This window comes from Schistocerca nitens, chromosome 2 (genome assembly GCF_023898315.1).
Source record: "Schistocerca nitens isolate TAMUIC-IGC-003100 chromosome 2, iqSchNite1.1, whole genome shotgun sequence".
Lineage (NCBI taxonomy): Eukaryota > Metazoa > Arthropoda > Insecta > Orthoptera > Acrididae > Schistocerca > Schistocerca nitens.
The window spans coordinates 274,412,697-274,433,368 of record NC_064615.1 but is presented as its reverse complement, the minus strand read 5'-3'; the positions used below and the strand labels follow the sequence as shown (position 1 = coordinate 274,433,368).

The 20,672-nt window shown below is 44.4% G+C and overlaps 1 protein-coding gene and 1 pseudogene across 4 annotated transcripts in view; both read left to right on the top strand.

The window, feature by feature from the left end:
* The window catches only part of LOC126236018 (NAD kinase-like), a 546,376-nt gene that overhangs the window by 282,250 nt on the left and 243,454 nt on the right, over positions 1-20,672 (top strand). Inside the window, exon 1 of one of the 4 annotated variants that reach the window (XM_049945039.1) lies at positions 20,272-20,323. The exons of the other annotated variants lie outside the window; for them this stretch is intronic. The gene's annotated coding sequence lies outside the window, so the exon portion shown is untranslated. Of the gene's footprint in view, positions 1-20,271; positions 20,324-20,672 lie in introns of those variants that run through there. 4 annotated transcript variants of the gene reach the window in all.
* LOC126238557 (5S ribosomal RNA) lies at positions 11,444-11,561 on the top strand (annotated as a pseudogene).

Below are 20,672 nucleotides of genomic sequence, written 5' to 3'. Positions count from 1 at the left end.
GAGGACTGGGTGTTTTGTGTTGTCCTCATCATTTCATCATCATTCATGAAAGTGGCGAGTTTGGGCTGAGTAAAGATAGAGAATTTGTACGGGCGCTGATAACCGCGCAGTTGAGCGGCCCAGTACCAAAAGTCATCATCTCATTACGTTCCTGTCGACTAGGAGTAATGACATACTAACAGAAAAGTACGAGAGCGCTACAGAAGGAATCAAATCAACATCGGTCCTTTACTTGTCCGGGAAAGATCCACAAACAATAGAAGCAGATAAGATGGACGAGATAAAAAAGAAAACAAAATAGGGATGAGCGGAAAAACGGTATAGGGCAGAAATACTGGTTCGCTGTTGCACAGAAAGAAGATAAACTGAGAGGGAAGTTTTGCCAATGGAAACAGCCAAAGAAGGGTTTTAGATAAGTCGCAAATTACGGGGCGGTGTGTTCCACGGTCTTATGACGGAAGTGGAGAAAGACCAGATGCACAGGCACTGTCAAGATACAAGACTATCAGATCTTGCATTACAGTTACGGAATGATGAAGATATTAGATGTACGAGGAGAGACATTACGGACATCAATAACAAGATGAAGAAAACAAAGTGTGTCAATATCGCGTGTGGTCGCATCCACTCTGAGCATAGGAAAGACTCACGTGACAAAACAGCATAGCGGTACAAATGCATGTGACACAAAAACTCATGGCTAGTCACTTTTCCTTACACCCAACACCAAGGAAGATTATTGCTTACTGACCTGTCGACAATAACGTGATCAGAGATGGAGCAAAGCTCTTATTAAGGAAATTTCGAGCGCTTCTTCGGTCGCTAACACTGCAATGGGGAGAAACGTCATCGTGTATAAAGCACATATTTCGTCGCACTTACGAAGGCCATCCTTTTAGCAGAATGGGTGAAGCACTCTTTGAGAAAGCATTGTAAGTTCGGTTGGTGAGCGTAGGTTGGAGTATTTTAGGCATCAGCAAATCCTGCTAAAAACATTGTCAGAAAATCTCTGTGCAAGCCACTGAACAGTGCATAGTGGAGGGTGCGCAGCACCAGCGTTAGCCGTTGCCTGTCCACAGACATCTGCTTGCAAAATATCGAAAAATGACCACCTGCAATACTCCCTGCGCGTCCTATCCTATCTTATTGTCTGGCAATCAATAAAATGTATAATAAATTACCCAAGGAGATTAAATTGATTAGTAAAATTATCTTATTTTAAAAGGCTGTTAAAAAGTGTCTGTTAAGTAATACGTTCTTCACAGTGAAGGGTTACTTGGTAACACAGACTGCGAGTTCGGTAAAATGTGTAACACAAATAAATAATAATAACGATTAAAAAAATCTATCATTTCATATAAACATTTTCACATTAAGTTATTTCTTCTTTTTTCTTTTCTCGAGAACTTTACTGCCAAAGTATTGTAACACATTATGCTCGTTCTGTGTTCTTTATCTCACTCATTATAGACGGATGCTGATTTATTTTTTCAGGCTAGCGCATGGGAAGCTGTGTGGTTCACAAAATAGAAACCAAACATCGTCACTATGGTCTTGACATCAGCTGGTACTGTGTATAGGGTCACATCATGTAATAATATGTGTATACTATGCAATGACTGGGAGTGTGAAATGAATCAACATTATAGCATTAGATTTTTAAATATTTAGGTAACGTATTCGTAAAGCAGTACTGTACGCTAGGGATAAACCGAATGAGACAGCATACCGAGCGAGGTGGCGCAGTGGTTAGCACACTGGACTCGCATTCGGGAGGACGACGGTTCAATCCCGTCTCCGGCCATCCTGATTTAGGTTTTCCGTGATTTCACTAAATCATTTTCAGGCAAATGCCGGGATGGTTCCTTTGAAAGGGCACGGCCGATTTCCTTCCCAATCCTTCCCTAACCCGAGCTTGCGCTCCGTCTCTAATGACCTCGTTGTCGACGGGACGTTAAACACTAACCACCACCACCACCGAATGAGACAGCACTCTTTTCAACAGCCTGGCCTCATATTCGGGAGGTGGAGCCTCCACTCTTCATCCGGCCACTCTGATGTAGGTTTTCCGTGGTTTCCCTAAATTACTTCAGGAAAATGCCAGGAACATTCCTACTTTAAGCCCATGGCCGACTACCTGTCCCATCCTTATCAAACTACACCTTTATATATCTAAATAACTGGAGCCACGGGTGAAATCTACTACTACTACTACTACTACTACTACTACGAACACCCCCTAAGCGCTGTATGGAATGGAGGCAGAGGAAATTTGCACATTTCCCTCTAATATCGGTTGCCTAAATTTAGCAGCGAGGTTTCGGGGGACCAAGGTCATCATTCTACCAAAGATACGCACTTAAGATTCCTGTGCAACTTAGTTACTCCGCCGTATGGAGTAAACCGACTTTCACGATACAGGAAGCGCGTCTCTGTACACGTTTGACGGTAAACGTTTGACGTCTGTTGCTGGAGTAGCTTCAAACAGTGTAATACTCTAGAGTACAGTATACCCCAACCAGCGTCCTCTGTTCTCTTTGCTTCACGGATGTGTCACACTTTCCCAGAGTTCTTCCAGCCGGCCGCAGTAGCCGAGCGATTCTAGGCGCTTCAGTCCGGAACCCGTGCTGCTGCTGCGGTCGCAGGTTCGGATCCTCGGGGATGGATGTGTGTGATGTCCTTAGCTTGGTTAGGTTCAAGCAGTTCTAAGTCTAGGGGACTGATGACCTCAGATGTTAAGAGCCATTTGAACCATTTGAAGAGGTCTCCCAACACATCAAGATTGAAGATGCCGGCGTTCATTCAAAGTCTTCCGTCGCCTACACCATTTTTGATCTCTCGTGGACACTTCTAAAGTTTTCCGAACATTGAAACTTTCTTGACGACAAGTGTGAGTAAACAGTGACAACATACTACAGTATCTTGCTCTGTGGTCTGTCTGTATCGCGATAATGAAGCAACTTACATTGTTAATATGGAACGATGCAATACTGTGTACCCATATATCGTTAGTCGGCAAACCGCGGGCGACGATAAGCTTAGAGCCACAAAGAATTTTTTAGCATTCTCAACCACAGTGGTCATTGGACAGTTTGACATCAGTTTTCCGTTTCTCATCACGGACGCAGCGGGGGTGGCGTAGTGGTTGGCACACTGGACTCGCATTCGGGAGGATCGGTTCAATCCCGTGTCCGGCCATCCTGATTATGGTTTTCCGTGATTTCCCTAAATCGTTTCAGGCCAATGCCGCGATGCGTGCACAGTGCAGTGTAGCCGCCATTGCGACGTAAACATCAAATAACGGCTTGGAAACGGAACTTAACCGGCAGCTCTGACGTAACATGTATCTTATTTCCCGCTTCCCTTTGCGCAAAAATGTAATTGCATATGTTGAATTATGTTCACTGTGCCCCTGTTATTAGGTGTTATCAACTGCAGTATAAAACTACGTTGTTAAATAAAAACTGAAGTTCTTGTCGTCTTAGCTAAGCAGTTCAAAAGAAGGAATAATGCAGCAAAATATTCGCCCCAAACTATGCTTGGATTTAATAGGTCGCGGAACTCACCACATGAGAATGTTATTTTGATTGTCATTGGTGAAGCTGTATTTAAAGTCTAGGTCTACAAGAGTAAGTGTTATTCTGATATCGGGGTCAAGGTCCCGACAGGAGATGATAGGCTGAAACATCTGACCACTGATTGACCCAGTCTGGTTTGTATTTACCAATTCAGTGACTGGGTCACGGTCTGCTGGAGATATGGCGCGTCATATCTGTTGACTCCCGTGTTAGTATCTACTAACAGTGATCACTTTTCTGTTGCACACTATACGCTTGACGAAAATATACTGTACCTCGTACCTTAATTTCACGAGGTTTTTTGTAACTGATCGCTGATGATGTTTCTTTCATACGATACTGCAGTGCCTGTGTTATTCTGAGTTTTGCATCTAAATTCAGAATAACATAGGCACAGCAATATCGTATGTATCTGCCGACACCGGGCAAGCAACTTTCAAGTAATATTTCTCAAAAAGGGTTCAAATGGCTCTGAGCACTATGGGACTTAACGACTGAGGTCATCATTCCCCTGTACTTAGAACTACTTAAACCTAACTAACCTAAAGACATCACACACATCCATGCCCGAGACAAGATTCGAACCTGTGACCGTAGCGGTCGCGCGGTTCCAGACTGAAGCGCCTAGAACCGCTCGGCCACTTCGGCCGGCCAATATTTCTCACCTGTACTGGAACATATGTAAATGGTGTACGAGCACAGGTTGTAGACGCATGGTTGACGACATATGGGAGTTTGGGTCTGGTGTCGTGTATGGGTAGCCAAAAGGCACGGGGACCGCTCGCGATAAGCAGGAAATCCGGCTTCGAGTCCCGGTGCGCACAAATTTTCATTGTCGTCATTCAATTTTACAACTGATGGTTGCCCATAATCACAACTGTGAATACATCTAATGTGTTTCTTTCATGGTGGAGCCAGCAGCTACAAGATTCGGAACACAGAATCTTCCCTGCTTTTCGCGCTGCCTTACGGCGCTCTAGGATCACTATCCAGAAATAAAGACGCAATACCATAATCTGTGTCTCTCACAGCGTCGTTCTCACTTTCGGGTTGCTCAGGCGACGAGCGCCCATTCATCCTAGGTTTAGCAATTATTGTTGTCCAACCTCGGTTGTCATTTCCTTCCTTTCGTTTGCCGTAATGTGGAAGGGAACTTACAGTGCTCCATCTTTTTTTTGTGAACTGCGTAATTTTCTTTTGTGTCTTCTCAATTTCTCAACTGTCTCAACGTGAAAGTCAGGTGTTTCTGAAACGGAAATGGGTAGCCAGAGCGGCGTTTGACGAATATCGCAAATCGGACGCAAGCGGCGACGTAACGCGTGGTAGGTTGCGCGAGACTTCGAAAGAGATGGGGCGTTATAGTGATCCGTGACCACTGAGCCGCCACCGACAACCCACGTGGAGGGGTCGGAGTTTTGGCCCACCGCTTGCAAGGTACGCTACAGTGTGTCCCAGATGGGCTCAATAAACGGAGTGGCAATTTTAAGCTGTACCGCGTATGACGCCCGAATGTTGCATCTACACGGTGCGTCCGTAAGAGCGTGCAAAAATGTAACAGGACATACAGAATGATCCACTGAACAATTTAAGGTAGGGAACCTGCGGTAGGAAAAGCCAGCTTAGGGAGGTATGGAAGTAAAGTTGTCTACCGCTTTTCCTAGCATTACAGTTTTCCAGCTAACATGAGTACAAGTTTACACGAACAGTACTGTTTATTCACATGTACAAGTACTGGTTCAAATGGCTCTGAGCACTATGGGACTTAACATCTGAGGTCATCAGTCCCCTAGAACTTAGAATTACTTAAACTTAACTAACCTAAGGACATCACACACATCCATGCCCGAGGCAGGATTCGAACCTGCGACCGTAGCAGTGGCGCGGTTCCAGAATGAAGCGCCTAGAACCGCTCGGCTACAACGGCCTGCTGTACAAGTACTCCGCAAACAAAAATCACCCATGAGTCCGTGCAATGCTTGCGACTGACTTTGCACCAAGGATCACATTGTGTCAGTGGTTTTTCCATCAATGGACTGATCGACTAGATTTCCTCGAAATCATGCTGTTTACTGGCGAGGCTTCATTCTATCGTGATGGTATTTTGAACAGCAGGAATAGCCTTGTATGGGACGAGGAAAACCCTAACGCTGTAGTAGAGTCACACAGTTCAGTACGTTTTAGTGTGAATATCTGGGCCGGCATTGTTGTCGACGATCTCATTGGGCCATATCTTCTACCTGGCCGTTTGAATGGAACCCTGTTCTTGAGGTTCGTGCAAAGAGTTCCACTTGGACAACGTACCCTTGGCTGTTCATGAGAGGATGTGGATACAACATGACGGTGCACCTCCTCACTTTAGTGTGGATACCCGCAACTAATTCAGTGGTGTACTTCCTGGTCGCTGGATTCGAAGGGGATGTCCTATTGCATAGTCTGTGAGGTCACCTGACCTGAATCGCCTTGATTATTTCCTATGGGGATATCTAAAGTCACTCGCCTATGAGACCCCAGTGGGTGCGGAGAGGAAATTAGTTGCCGGAATTGTAGCTGCCTGTGGTGGGGTTGGAAACACACCAGGGGTGTTTACAGGGTGCTTCAGAAACTTGTTCGCCGACGTCATGTGCACTGAGGTTGACCATCAGTTTCAGCACATTTTGTTGGATACAGTACAAATGTTAGTTCATTGTGTCAATGTTCGTATCTGCAGTTAACTGTAACGAATGTAAATAAAGTACACAGTAATGTGGTTTTATTCTACATTTATTCGTATTATCTCCTTAAGCTGGCTTCTTCGCCTCCGTGTTCCCTACCTCAAATTATTCAGTGGAGAAGCCTCTATGCCCTGTTACATGTTTGTACGCACTTCCGGAAACATCCTGTAGAGCGAGTACAGACACTATATCCGAGCTGTCTTACAGCCATCTTTACAGTGAACACGACTGGGCGTCGCGAATTAACCTACTTTGAACGTGGAATGAGTATCGGTGTAAGAGGCGTGTGACATATTGGGTTTCGGAGGTCAGGGGTAGATATTATTACAAAGTTTTAACACAGCAAACCGCCGCACGTGACAAGTGTGTGTCGAATGGACGTCACGTCACTTCCGCAGAGCCATATGAGGCGATCCTCTGTGGGTCAAATAGCCTCTGATTTGAATGCGCGGCGTCAGGAACACATTTACACCAGCACTGTACGGAGACAAGTGAGTTACACCATATGCGCTCCAGCTTCCGAGGTCCAAAATGACATCGAACGCTTTCCCATTACATTCGGTCTCTCGGCGTGTAGTTGACGTCAGATGTGCTCACTAGGAGAGGGGAGGGGTCAATGGAGTCACACAAGAACCGTTGTGCCCGTGCAACGTTCCTCAAACCATTCTGTCTCAGTTCGGAAGCGCTGCGGAATGCATTGCCTTTGCCGTCGACGTGTCCAATTTGCATTGTGTCCCATCAGTCTAAGTCGAAACAAATCCCCAGGAGTAGAGAACATACCGTCTGAACTACTTATAGCCTTGGGAGAGCCAGCCATGACAAAACTCTTCCATCTGGTGAGCAAAATGTATGATAAAGGCGAAATACTCTCAGACTTCAAGAAGAATTTAGTACTTCCAATCTCAAAGAAAGCAGGTGCTGAGAGGTTTGGAAATTACCCAACCAGCGATTTAACAAGTCTCGGTTGCAAAATATTAACACGAATTCCTTACAGACGAATGGAAAAACTGGTAGAAGTCGACCTCGGCGAAGATCAGTTTGGATTCCGGAGACATGTAGGTTCAAATGGCTCTGAGCACTATGGGACATAACATCTGTGGTCGTAAGTCCCTTAGAACTTAGAACTACTTAAACCTAACTAACCTAAGGACATCACACACATCCATGCCCGAGACAGGATTCGAACCTGCGACCGTAGCAGTCGCGCGGTTCCTGACTGAGCGCCTAGAACCGCTAGACCACCGCGGCCGGCGGACATGTAGGAACACGCGAGGCAACACCAACCCCACTTCTCATAGCAGATAGGTCAGGGAAAGATAAATCTACGTTTATAGCACTTATAGACTTTTGAAAACGTTGACTCGAATCCTCTCTTTCAAATTCTAAAGGTGGCGTGGTTGAGAAGGGAGAGAGACAGGGTTGTAGCCTCTCCCCGATATTATTCAATTTGTAAATTGAGCAAGCAGTAAAGGAAGCAAAAGAAAAATTTTCAGTCGGAAGTTCAGTCCACGGACAAGAAATAAAAACTTTGATGTATGCTGATGACATTGTACCTCTGTCAGAGACAGCAAAGGACTTAGAAGAGTATTTGAACTGAGTGGGCAGTGTCTTGAAAGGAGGATATAAGATGCACATAAGAAAACAAGGATAATAAAATGTAGTCGAACTAAATCAAGTGATGCTGAGGCAATTAGATTAGGAAATGAGATATTTAAAGTAGTAGATGAGTTTTGTTACATGAGAAGCAAAATAACTGAGATGGTCGAAGTAGGAACGATATAAAATGTAGACTGGCGATGGCAAGGAAATCGTTTCTGAGGAAGAGAAATTTGTTAACATCGAGTATAGATTTAAGTGTCAGGAAGTCTATTCTGAAAGTATTTGTATGGAGTGTGGCCACGTATGGAAGTGAAACATGGTCGATAAACAGTGCAGACAAAAAGAGAATAGAAGCTTTTTAAATGTGCTACAGAAGAATGCTGAAGATTAAATGGGTAGATCACATAACTAATGAGGAGGTACTGAATAGAATTGAGGAGAAGAGGAATTAGTGGCACAACTTGACTAGAAGAAGGGATCGGTTGATAGGACACTTTCTGAGGCATCAAGGGATCACCAATTCAGTATTGGAGGGCAGCGTGGGGGGGGGGGGTAAAAGCCGTAGAGGGAGGCCAAGAGATGAATGCATTAAGCAGATTCAGAATGATGTAGGGTGCAGTAGTTATTCGGAGATGAAGAGGCTTGCACAGGATAGCGTGGAGAGCTGCATCAAACCAGTCTTTGGACTGAAGACCATAACAACACAGCAGTCGAGGTGTTCTTTCCTCACGCTTCGAGGATCCAATGGCGGTTTTTTGTGTCTTGGCTAATCTAGCTTTTCTGTGGGGGTGTGGTGAGCAACGATACGTGTGTGGCTTCGGGCGTCTATGTTCTATCGCTAAGACGTTGCTCTGGAGGGTATGGCTGCTAACTGGATGTTACTGTGCAGCAGTGAACTGAATTTGCTTCCTGTGCGCCATCCTAGGCAGTCGACGGCGAACTCCGTCAACAAAGTATTGCGCACGTTGGTATCTCTTTCCCCGAATCGAGGTACTCGCGGCACGTCCTTGACCCTGTGGCAGGTGAAAATCCCACTGCCTGCACAGCCTCGGAGACGGAGTTCCCCATGCGTAGGGCACCCACGATCTTGCTCACGTCAGAGGTCCGAAATGAGGTTGGGGGGGAGGGGGGGGCTGTAAGGTCGACGTGCAACACAAAGTGTGTCGTCATCCCAGTCACGTGACACTCCTGGTTACTCCACTCGCCGTGCCGACAGGAGAGCTCTTTGCTCGACGCAACGGCTACCTCTGACTCGTTGGCTCATGATTACAAAGCCAGCTCGAGTTTTTGCCATTGCTTTTCCTTGAAAAGTGGTTATGTGGAGTGATTATGAGGCCCAATGAATGTGACTGGCCGCGCGGGATTAGCCGAGCGGTCTAGGCGCTGCAGTCATGGACTGTGCGGCTGTTCCCGGCGGAGGTTCGAGTCCTCCCTCGGGCATGGGTGTATGTGTTTGTCTTTAGCATAATTCAGGTTAAGTAGTGTGTAAGCTTAGGGACTGATGAACTTAGCAGTTAAGTCTCATAAGATTTCACACACCTTTGAACATTTTGAACGTGACTGTGCTCAGTCACACTTGGCTGTCTTGAAGCTGCCTCATTCTGTGATATTTACTGCAGTGCTACTCCACAGAGTATCGTTTGACCTCTACAGGGGTGATTCCAATGCGGCCAACGCCACGTAAGCAGTTTGTCCAGCGGGAAAAGAGCTGAGGAAAAAAAAAAAAAAATACACGGCAGAAATAGAGCCGAAGCATCTAAAGGTACGTTCACATGGGCCGTAGACGTTGCGTATCGCCGACAATATATCCCGACAGAGTTGTCCGCCAACACTGTGGCCACACAAACTGCACCCACATATACTACAACATTACCGGCGACTATTGCCGCCGGCCGGGGTGGCCGAGCGGTTCTAGGCGCTACAGTCTGGAACCGCGCGACCGCTCCGGTCGCAGGTTCGAATCCTGCCTCGGGCATGGATCTATGTGATGTGCTTAGGTTAGTTAGGTTTAAGTAGTTCCAAGTTCTAGGGGACTGATGACCTCAGACGTTAAGTCCCATAGTGCTCAGAGCCATTTGAACCATTTTTGACTATTGCCCGGCAATTTTTGCGGCAATAAATTGTCGAGACAGAACTGTTTGCAAGGGAGCATACTGCTGCCACAAAATGGTCGAGCTAGTGGAAGACTATGCGACTCCACTGCTTTTACGTCACACAAGGAATCAAGTTAGAAAGAACAAGAGAAATCGAATTTTGTGGGTGCGTTCTTTTTTGAGTAAGCAGAAAATTCAGAAAATTTAACTAGTAGACTGGGTACATATCTGTTCAAGAATTTACCGTAATGTCGAAGCACGATATGGAATATCTCGTACAAGCAATTTTTCCATGAATTGCTAAAACCGCTACTAATATAAGTGAGTGCATACCAGTTACAATCCGATTGGTGATCACCCTTCGTTTTTAGCTACTGATGATTCGTACAGAAGTACCTGTGTAAAGTTCACTATTCGTCAATAAGCCTCTTGGTCCCGGAAGTATGCAGTAGTAGAGGGACATGAGGTCTCATTAAGGGCGGCTTGAAGCAAGGATACAATATTTATTGGTATTTTATTTTTGTTCACCAGCACAAGCCACTGTTTACCAAATCGATTCCTGCTTCAGGTACGCGTGGAGCTAGTATGAAACTCATAGCATCAAATGCAAACCATGTGGATGGAGAACCACCTACGCTTCCTCTCTCCTATGCAACCTTTTTGCTTCGCATAGCACAGATTCGAAGACTTCGGTTTATTTTACATGTTTCATGAAGCGTGAATCCGAGCTCATCGGCAACATATTACAGAATGTTTTTACTGATTCCGATCATTGTATTCATCAATTTCGATACCCGATAGCTCTGGTCATAGATGATTCGCATCTACAAAATTCATAACTGTCCACTTGTCCATTGTAGTACACTACAAACAACTAAAAACATTTGGCTATATGTGCACAGAGAAACTTTCGAACAAAAGTGAAAAGATTGTTTTCGCTCGTTTCAGATACGCGACTGCAGCGCTTTCGGTGATCGAAGTGGGAAACAACCGTGAGAGGAAAATAGAAGCATTTACAGACAAGCATAGAGATAGATATTGGTCTATTGCAGCAATGTTGTCGGCAACGCTGTAGTGGCCAAATATTGCCGTAAAATATGGAACATCTAAACGGAGCTGAAGTGAGGGCGGTCACATAGCTGGAATTCACGTGGCTGCTGCACAGGCGGGACGCGTCTTAGAGGTCGCATTCAACGTAATCCGCCCCGGCCTATTACTCCTATTCTCTCTGCTGGAATTCCAGCATCCTGAGTGAGAGGCCGAAAGGGCAGTTTTTCACAAGGATTTCAGTCCGTCGCGCGAACCCCACAAGTATGTTTCAATGCTGATGTGCAAAATAGACCGTGTCGACAATGAACTGTTTATTCTGGAGGTACAAAAATATACGTGTATATACGATGTAAGGTACCCATGCTATAAAAACAGGAGTGTGTCAGACAATAAATGCCATTGCGGGAGGGTGGGCAACGGCCTTGCCGCAGTGGATACACTGGTTCCCGTGAGATCACCGAAGTTAAGCGCTGTCGGGCGTGGTCGGCACTTGGATGGGTGACCATTTAGGCCGCCATGCGCTGTTGCCATTTTTCGGGGTGCACTCAGCCTCTTGATGCCAATTGAGGAGCTACTCGACCGAATAGTAGCGGCTTCGATCAAGAATACCATCATAATGCCCGGGAGAGCGGTGTGCTGACCCCACACCCCTCCTATCCGCATCCTCCACCGAGGATGACACGGCGGTCGGATGATCCCGGTAGGCCACTCGTGGCCTGAAGACGGAGTGCTTTTTTCGTTGCGGGAGGGTGAGACAAAATATAAGTGGTAGAAAGAAATAAAGTTGATAGGTACGAAAACTTTTTAAGGGTTTTTTCCTCATATGTATTTACTAACAAGTTCTTCATATTCTAGTTAGGAAAACCATTTAAGGTTTACTGCTTACAAGACTTTCTTCGAGACATTCATAACTAGTACTGAAATACTCTCCAGAGCGGTTTCTGACCAATTTTCCACTTGTGTTGCCGCTAGTTCAGCATACAGACGTATTTGTCACGTATATAAATGTCCTCGAAGTTGCAACTGTCAACAGTCCTCCAATAATTGCGAAGTACACGACATGCTCTAATTGTAGTATCAGCAAACTCAACCCTTACATAGCTCGATCGGTGCAAAATCCGCCATTTATGTGCAAAAAATGGCAGATGCGCATTCAAAAAATCGACTAGCTTTCGGTAACTTGTTGTCGGAAAACAATTTTTTTGATGCCTCGAGTTTTTTCAGGAAAAGGTCTTACAAGATTGTCATATAGGAGGATATGCCTCGTCGGACACAATTACGAATGGACGAGGTGAACGGGGAGGGCAGTTTGGGGGAGGTTACGATTTAGGCATATTTACTGTATGTGTATAAATTTTTGTCTCTGCCGCTTTGAACAAATCTGAATCTCCTCCTTGGCCGTCGCCTCCGACGTTAATGTGTCTGAACTGCTATCTGCCACAGCAAGCAGAACAATCGAAAACAATAATTACTGATCACTCTAATTGTTTCAGAAACGTCTGTTTTCACGCGTAACAGTTTTTCGAGTGAAGTAAGAGACATTCGAAAAACTCAAAAAGTATATATGGATATTCTGTTAATACCTAATGTACGAAAATGAACTTTCCCTTTGTTGACGTGTCACTTAGTATAGAATGGATTCGCCATTTCCTCTGCCGTCTTCGACGACGACTAGCTAGTAATAAACACATTGCGAGAAATGAATTGCTATTCAACGAAACACTGTGCGCTGATATTGTCGAGAAATTACTTCTGCGGCGCATTTACCTGGCCGTCTTACTGCCATCGCCAGGCAAATTTTCCTGTTCTGTATGGCCGGAGCACTGCGATTTTTTCAGCTCGAGTCCCGCTGCAAAAATCGCACGTGTTGCCGTAGCGTAAGATGGGAGCGGCCGGAGGTAAAATACTGGTGACGCAATGTCTCCCGACTTGTACCGATTCAGAATTAGGCAGTCGGACGCTGAAGAAAAAGTGCACAGATGTTGCGACATAATCTAAGTGTACAGGTGATTCGAACATATTATGGAGGCTGTAAATAGCGGCTGTCTTGCATGGTGGTGGTTCAAGCCGTCCTGTCCTACACAGCAAACTAGATGTAAATATAAGCTGGTGAGAGTGAGTAGCTGTGGAATATTGCAGCAAGCTGTTAATGCCGGACAGGGGTCAGTGTGGCCCCTCCGTATCGCCGACATTACACAACGTCCACGAGGAATATACGTGCCCGCGATCCACGCTACGTAAACATCTGCCACGGAAGAGCTCAGATCCTGTCGTAATGTGTCCTACCTTTGCAGTGGTGTAAACCACGCCTTAAAAACGCGTTCCTCGCATTTGCAGACGGGCGTATGGTTAAATGTAGAGTCCCAAACTTGGTGTTGCTTCACAGATCCTGTATGGAATAAGCTATGCTAGTGACGGAAATAGCCTTTGGTGTGAGAGATCTGCACGTGGAGCGGTTCCTGAGCTCAGGAATAGCGTGTATATCGGTATTTTTCAATGCGAGTTTAACCTGAGTGATTAAACCGCTCAAAATACCTGGTTTCTGAAACAACCGATTTTCCATCCCTTATTCCTGTTATTTCCTGTCATAAACGTTGAACTCGATCAAAGATTGAGAAAATTTGACTACTTCAGTTTCAACAAGCATACCATTAAAATATTTAATTAAAAATTTAGTCCGCCCACCATTCGCTGTTTCTCAAAAAATGGTTGAAAACTACAAAAAATGACCAATATAGACCTATTGATTCTAAATTTGTGAAGCTCTGCTCAAAAATCATGTTTTAATCGAGGATCATACCACTAGATAGGACTTACAGGGGATATTGAACGTATACAGAGAAGGGCAGCACGAATGGTCACAAGTTTGTTTCATCCATGGGAGAGTGTCACAGAGATACTGAAGGAACTGAAATGGCTGGCTCTGACAGACGTAAACTATCCCGAGGAAGTCTGTTAACGAAGTTTCGAGAATCTGCTTTAAATGATTACTCTAGGGGTATACTACAACCCCGAACATATCGCTCACACAGAGATCGTGAGGACAAGATTAGCATAATTACTGCAAGCACGAATACTTTCACACAATCATTCTTCCCTTGCTCCATACGTGAATGGAACAGGAAGAAACCCTCATAACTGGTACAACGGGACGTCCCTCTGCCATGCACCTCACGATAGTTCGCAGAGTATAGATGTAGATATAGGCATTTGCGCATTACGAATAGTCAATGCTAAAGGGCGGAAACTGAGTTGGAGAACTCTATTTATCGTATTAATTTATCCATTTCCAAAGGCTACAAGCAGATAAAGGCATATTTTAGAGACACAAGCAGCTGAGATGCTGCTTTCTGTTTTTATTGTAAACTACGAATGACTTGTTAAGTTTTAAGTTTTCTTACTTTTGAATACATTATGGGAGAGGCAGTGATCAATGTCTTATAAATATTTACTATTGAAAACAGTCTTGATCACGATTTATTTATCAAGGGGACCGGTTTCGACCACTACTGTGGTTATCTTCAGACCATTGAGTAGGAACCTCTTTCTGTTGGAGAATCACTACTAGTAGTGAATCACTACTAGTAGTGATTCTCCAACAGAAAGAGGTTCCTACTCAATGGTCTGAAGTAGTGAATCACTACTAGTAGTGATTCTCCAACAGGAAGAGGTTCCTACTCAATGGTCTGAAGATGACCACAGTAGTGGTCGAAACCGGTCACCTTGATAAATAAATAGTGATCAAGACTGTTTTTAATAGTAAATATGTTTTCTCCTTATATGATGTCAGAAGGCCCGCATCTCGTGGTCGTGCGGTAGCGTTCTCGCTTCCCACGCCCGGGTTCCCGGGTTCGATTCCCGGCGGGGTCAGGGATTTTCTCTGCCTCGTGATGGCTGGGTGTTGTGTGCTGTCCTTAGGTTAGTTAGGTGTAAGTAGTTCTAAGTTCTAGGGGACTTATGACCACAGCAGTTGAGTCCCATAGTGCTCAGAGCCATTTTTTTTTTGATGTCAGAAGTTTGTTGTGGCTCCTCCCGTTCTTAATCTTTTAAAGCTAACAGGGCAATGTACTTCATTGGTACCGCACTTTGTAAAATACTTCCACACTACTGCCATTCAGTAATTCAACTAACTTCCAACGGCAACAGCGAGAAGTTATAGAGTAGATAGGACTAGTCTCGCACATTACATGTACATGCGTGCGATCCAATAGGCCACGCCACGTGGCAACGAGAACATTATTGTTTCAGGAATGCTGTTCCAACACTTCGCCCTGTGCTTCTTGCTCGTTTCTATCAGCATTGTTATTACAATAGCACTGATCGCTTTTCCTATTTTCTACAATTGCGCAGTATTTCAAAGCAATGGAAACTGAAATTTTACGAATAAAAATTAATCGTCTGAACAAAAATTTATTCAAAAACCAAAGCTTTTTGCACTGCTGCTATGGCTAATTGATATTTAGATCCTTTACCCAGTTATTAATAAAAAATAAGAAACACCCGTTATAACAGAGGCCACACAAATATCCAAAAATATCGGTTATTCAGAACTAAAATACTGTTATCGGTTTCAACCGATCGGCTATTCCCATCCCTACTCTGGACTTTGTGATACATACCTGAAAGTTGTGGCTCTATGATTCCACTGAACGATGTGACGTAGTGATTAGCACAAAATGGTTCAGATGGCTCTGACCACTGTGGGACTTGACTTCTGAGGTCATCAGTCCCCTAGAACTTAGAACTGCTTAAACCTAACTAACCTAAGGACATCACACACAGCCATGCCCGAGGCAGGATTCGAACCTGCGACCGTAGCAGTCGCGCGGTTCCAGACTGTAGCGCCTAGAACCGCTCGGCCACCCCGACCGGCTGATTAGCACATTGGACTTCCTTTGACAGCGCACGGCCGATTTCCTTCCCCATCCTTGACACAATTCGAGTAGTGCTCCGTCTCTATTAACCTCAATGTCGCTGGGGCGTTAAGCCCACACTTCCTTCCTTCCCCCGTTCTATGGTTCCCTAGTCGCTCTTACGATTTTCTTGTGTCACTTACCGCTTCCTTCATCTTCAACAATGATTTTCATATGGAAAAAATGACGCAATGCTCGGTTTTTCTGACTCCACGATGAACTGATAGGTGTCAGTCAGTTCAGAGGTTCGAGGAAGGCCAGGGCGTAACAGCCCCAGTAAAAAAATGCGGTGTTTAAACCAGCCTTTGGGTTGACGGCAGCTTTAATACCTCACACGCGTTACCTGGCCAGACAGGTGTAAGATTCAGACCTTGAATGAATCCGCGCACCGTTAACATAATAGCTGTCGCTTTATGTTCTGTCATTTAAGTAAACGATTTGATGCATTTACCAGATACTAGAGCAAAGAGAGAGAGAGAGAGAGAGAGAGAGAGAGAGAGAGAGAGAGAGAGGTGGGGGAGGAGGGAGAGGTGTGATTTTCACATTCTCGCACACAGTGGCGATTAATGCATTTCGTTGGAATTTGAGCCTCTTTCCACGCGGTGCGTAGTTATTTTCTAAGCGTATCCGTTGTGTGTAAATCGGTATTTTTTTTTTTAATTTCATGTAGCGCACATGACGTAGTTAGGAGCAATGAATGTATTTCAACTTTACGTTGACTGTGTACTGCTACGTGTGCCCTATCACTTCTTTAGTTGTTTAATAGTCTGTAGGTTCGTCTCTATTGAGACAGAATAGGGCATATGAAGGTTCATACTTGCGGTTAAAATCCTTGTCTGAAATCGTCGTAATTTAGTTGTTGATTTTCTGCTTGGCTAGAAAGCCAACGGTAATACTTAACATGGTTTTCCAATGGAGGTATAATTAGAGGAGCTGTCATGACGTCACATATTTGAAGCCAGCGTCCGCCATATTAGATTCTCCCAAACATTAGTTATTAGTGGAAGTGTTTCGATCAGAAATGGCAACTTGCTTCATTTAAACGTGTACTGATCGTTCTGATTATAATCTAAAGCGTAAAGGAATCACATTTCATTCGTAGTGGTTTCTTTCAAGAGATATTTTCCTTAATGCCGATGAATTTTGTTTGCACTTTTTACTTTCACTGTAATTGGTTTTTTTTTTTCTGTCATTCGACTTTAGATTTCCTATCAGTCCCACTCGAAAATCTCTCTGGCTGAACGCTGTGAGAAGCAAAGATTGGGAACCGACCAAAAGTAGCAAAATATCTTCTCGTCATTTTTGGTAACAGAACTTAGAACGAACATTATTACTTTTGTAATAATGCATACTTCAGTAACTGATGAGCCATTGGCCGCTGGAATTGTATAATATGTCTCCGCGATGTTTTCTGATCGCACGAAGAGACAGGGGGTAGTGAATAAGGAAGTAAGGAATATTATAAAATCACGTGGTTAAGAAGCAAGGCAGGAAAGTAAAACAAGGTTATCTTCTCGCTGCCTAGTATGCTGGCGTATCTGTACGATCTGTTAGAAAAATTTAGAAAGGGATAATCTCCACAGGTGTGATCCCTTTGTGCTCCTGGTAAAAAGCGTCCAAGATCTGAAGTATAGAAGTCTCACTGTGATTACTTGGATATGGGTGTAATAATGTAATACGACACACTGTACTACATGCATGTGAACATCACATTTCCACTCTCAAGCTAGAAACAGTCGAAAAGCAGTTACAAATAACAATGTTTGAATTGGTTCGCCGTGATGAGAAAAAGCATTTCAATTGTTGCATGCACATTATCAGCATTAATAAACTAATTATACAACAGGCTACACGAATGAAGAAAATGATCGGTATTATTACGAAAGTAGGAATATCCTAAAAGAGTGTTATGATTAGATATATTTAATTTGTTGAAATGCACTGCTGACAAAGGCAGATCTACTTTCATGACAATGTTTCTCTAACTCCAACTCACAAGGCACACATGGCTAGCTTGTGCATTCCTGTCGCACGCAATATCCTCCGCTGCTGACAATACACTGTCCATTGTGTTGTGCGACAGATCAATTGTTTAGTTTTCTCAATAACAACTATTTTATTCGCTATCACACATTGTCAGTTTGGCAAGCCGTAGGTGAGTAACCGGTATCTGGCATGTGGCTATCATTCCGACTGAAGGAACGCTCGTCATTATTTTAATACTGCTCAGATCAAGAGAACGAATAAAATGCTTTGGTAAGTTTCCATTCCAGTCGCTCAGTGTTGAAAATACGATGGGTTACGGGGATTGTACCAAAATTCCAACAGAATTGGCAATCTATTTTTGTGTGAGTAGTTAACCTTTTCTCATTCGAAGAAGCATCACCGTTTGTGAGTAACGGCCACATTTCTCTTGGTGACTGGTTTAATTGTACTTCCTTTGTCACACTGTAATTTGCCAAACACATCTCACAGCAGCTATTGCGACAGAATTCCGAAACGGAGTGCCTCATTAAACAAGTAATTGGCAATCACAGAGCTCAATAGCTTACGAAAAACTCATAGCGTCGTTTTGCAGTAACATAAAAGAAGAAATTTCATGTTTATTTTCATACTAGGAAGCTCTTGTTTCGCTAGCTGTCGATAACTCTTAAAAAATTACAGTCATTGTAGTGAAATAAATAAAAAGGGAAGTACTGATATATCGCTATAGATAAGAAGGTTCCGTGTGTTTAAGAACTGGCAAAACACTCTCCTCCATGTCTGCTGTCATTCGCCAAACTTTCGTTTCGATGTCTCGAGCGGTTTAGGAGATATGAGAGATGTTGCATTTCATTCTCGGGCGTGAGATCGGAAGTGAGCGCGCCCCATGGGGTCCATTTTCTCGAGATCGGGTGCTATACGCGTCTCAGTTTGCGCCTAGCCTAAAGATAGGGTGACCAGACGTCCGGATTAATCCGGACATGTCCTCCCTTTTAGCTCCTTGTCCGGGGTCCGGGCGGATTTTTACAGTGTCCGGCTTTTTCGCAAAGTTGAATGTAATACAGTTAAATTTACAAATCTTCCTGTTCTGATCGTCGTTGTTACCGTTGATCGCCCTATAAGCGATTGCAAATATCGATTATTTAAAATTTTCGTTTCGTATCTTCGCTTTGTAATGGCTTGGCTTCCTATAGTGCACGTGTGATATGTGAGTGTAATTTTTACCGAGTGAGTTACGTAAAATATTTGGCTATGCCTACACGAAAGTGTACATTTTCTGATGTCCTTTCCTGCAAACACCCAGCTTTCAAGAAAGGGAGAAATGAATTTAAAGCGGAATGTAAGATATGTGGAGCTGGAACGTACATCTCAGTGGCCAATAAAGGTAAGAAATAACTCGACAGATTAACTGTCATGGTTTTATTTCATTGTTTCATAGTCATTCAATTTATTTGTTTTCGGAAGGTTAAAGTGCAGTTTACATGTCGTCAGCTGCGGCTTGAATTGTAGATGTAGGTAGCGGTGCGTCGAATGAAGGGAGGTGAATGGTCTTAACGTTTTTCACTTTGTAAACAATTCTGTGTTGTTGACATAACAAAACAATTGACGCCACACTGTCACTACAACCAATGTTTTTAATTTAAAATAAAAGAAAAATATTGCTCTGGGAATCACCGCCTGACCACCAGTAACAATGAACTACTAGTTTTACCGGTAATTCCCGGCAGTCGCGTCACTTGTCCGAAGCTGACGGGTGGTATCCTCATGTGCAGTTGACCCGTTTGATGTGTCCTCTTTTTTCTACCTTTGTCCTCCTTTTTGAAGCTGTTTGTCCTCCTTTTTAAACAATTGCATCTGGTCACCCTACCTAAAGAGGTTTCAAAATTAGATGTACCATACGAGATTGGCCTGGTGACCATTTTACAGCACCACCTCTCTTCCGTTTGACAGCCAAATACTGGCTATGAAATTTCTTCCATCAGCGCGATTCGAACCAGCTACGGCTCCTGTCAGTGTAGCGTTAACATGCTAACTAAGGAGACCGCCCCTCTACATATACCAATGTTGAATTTGCATGCCTATACCAGTTTCATTGACACTTCAGCGTAGTATTCGATTACTTCCGTCGGTCTCTGTATCTAGCTTTGGGTGCGCGTTGTAGGAAGAGAGACTGGTTAGTGTGGAGGGCGTTTAGAGGACGGCAGTAACGTCAGGTGAGAACGCAGGCTGTACTATAGAATGGTCGGTGGGAGCCGATGACGGAAGCCGAGCAACGGCTGCGGTGGCGGCGTGCTGTGTGTCGCTCGCCAGTAGCGGCTGCGGCCTCGGCGGCGGAACAGTAGTCAGGCAGTGGGCGCCCCTTCCTTCCTGCGCAGGCGCGGCTTCTGCTCCAACAGGTAGGACGCGCCAGCCGCTCAGCTGCTGTGACCGAGGCTACCCCATATACACTACTGGCCATTAAAGTTGCTACACCACGAAGATAACGTGCTACAGACGCGAAATTTAAACGACAGGAAGAAGATGCTGTGATACGCAAATGATTAGCTTTTCTGAGCATTCACACAAGGTTGGCGCCGATGGCGACACCTGCAACGTGCCGACATCAGGAAAGTTTCCAACCGATTTCTCATACACAAACAGCAGTTGACCGGCGTTGCCTGCTGAAACGTCGTTGTGATGCCTCGTGTAAGGAGGAGAAATGGGTACCATCACGTTTCCGACTTTGATAAAGGTCGGATTGAAGCT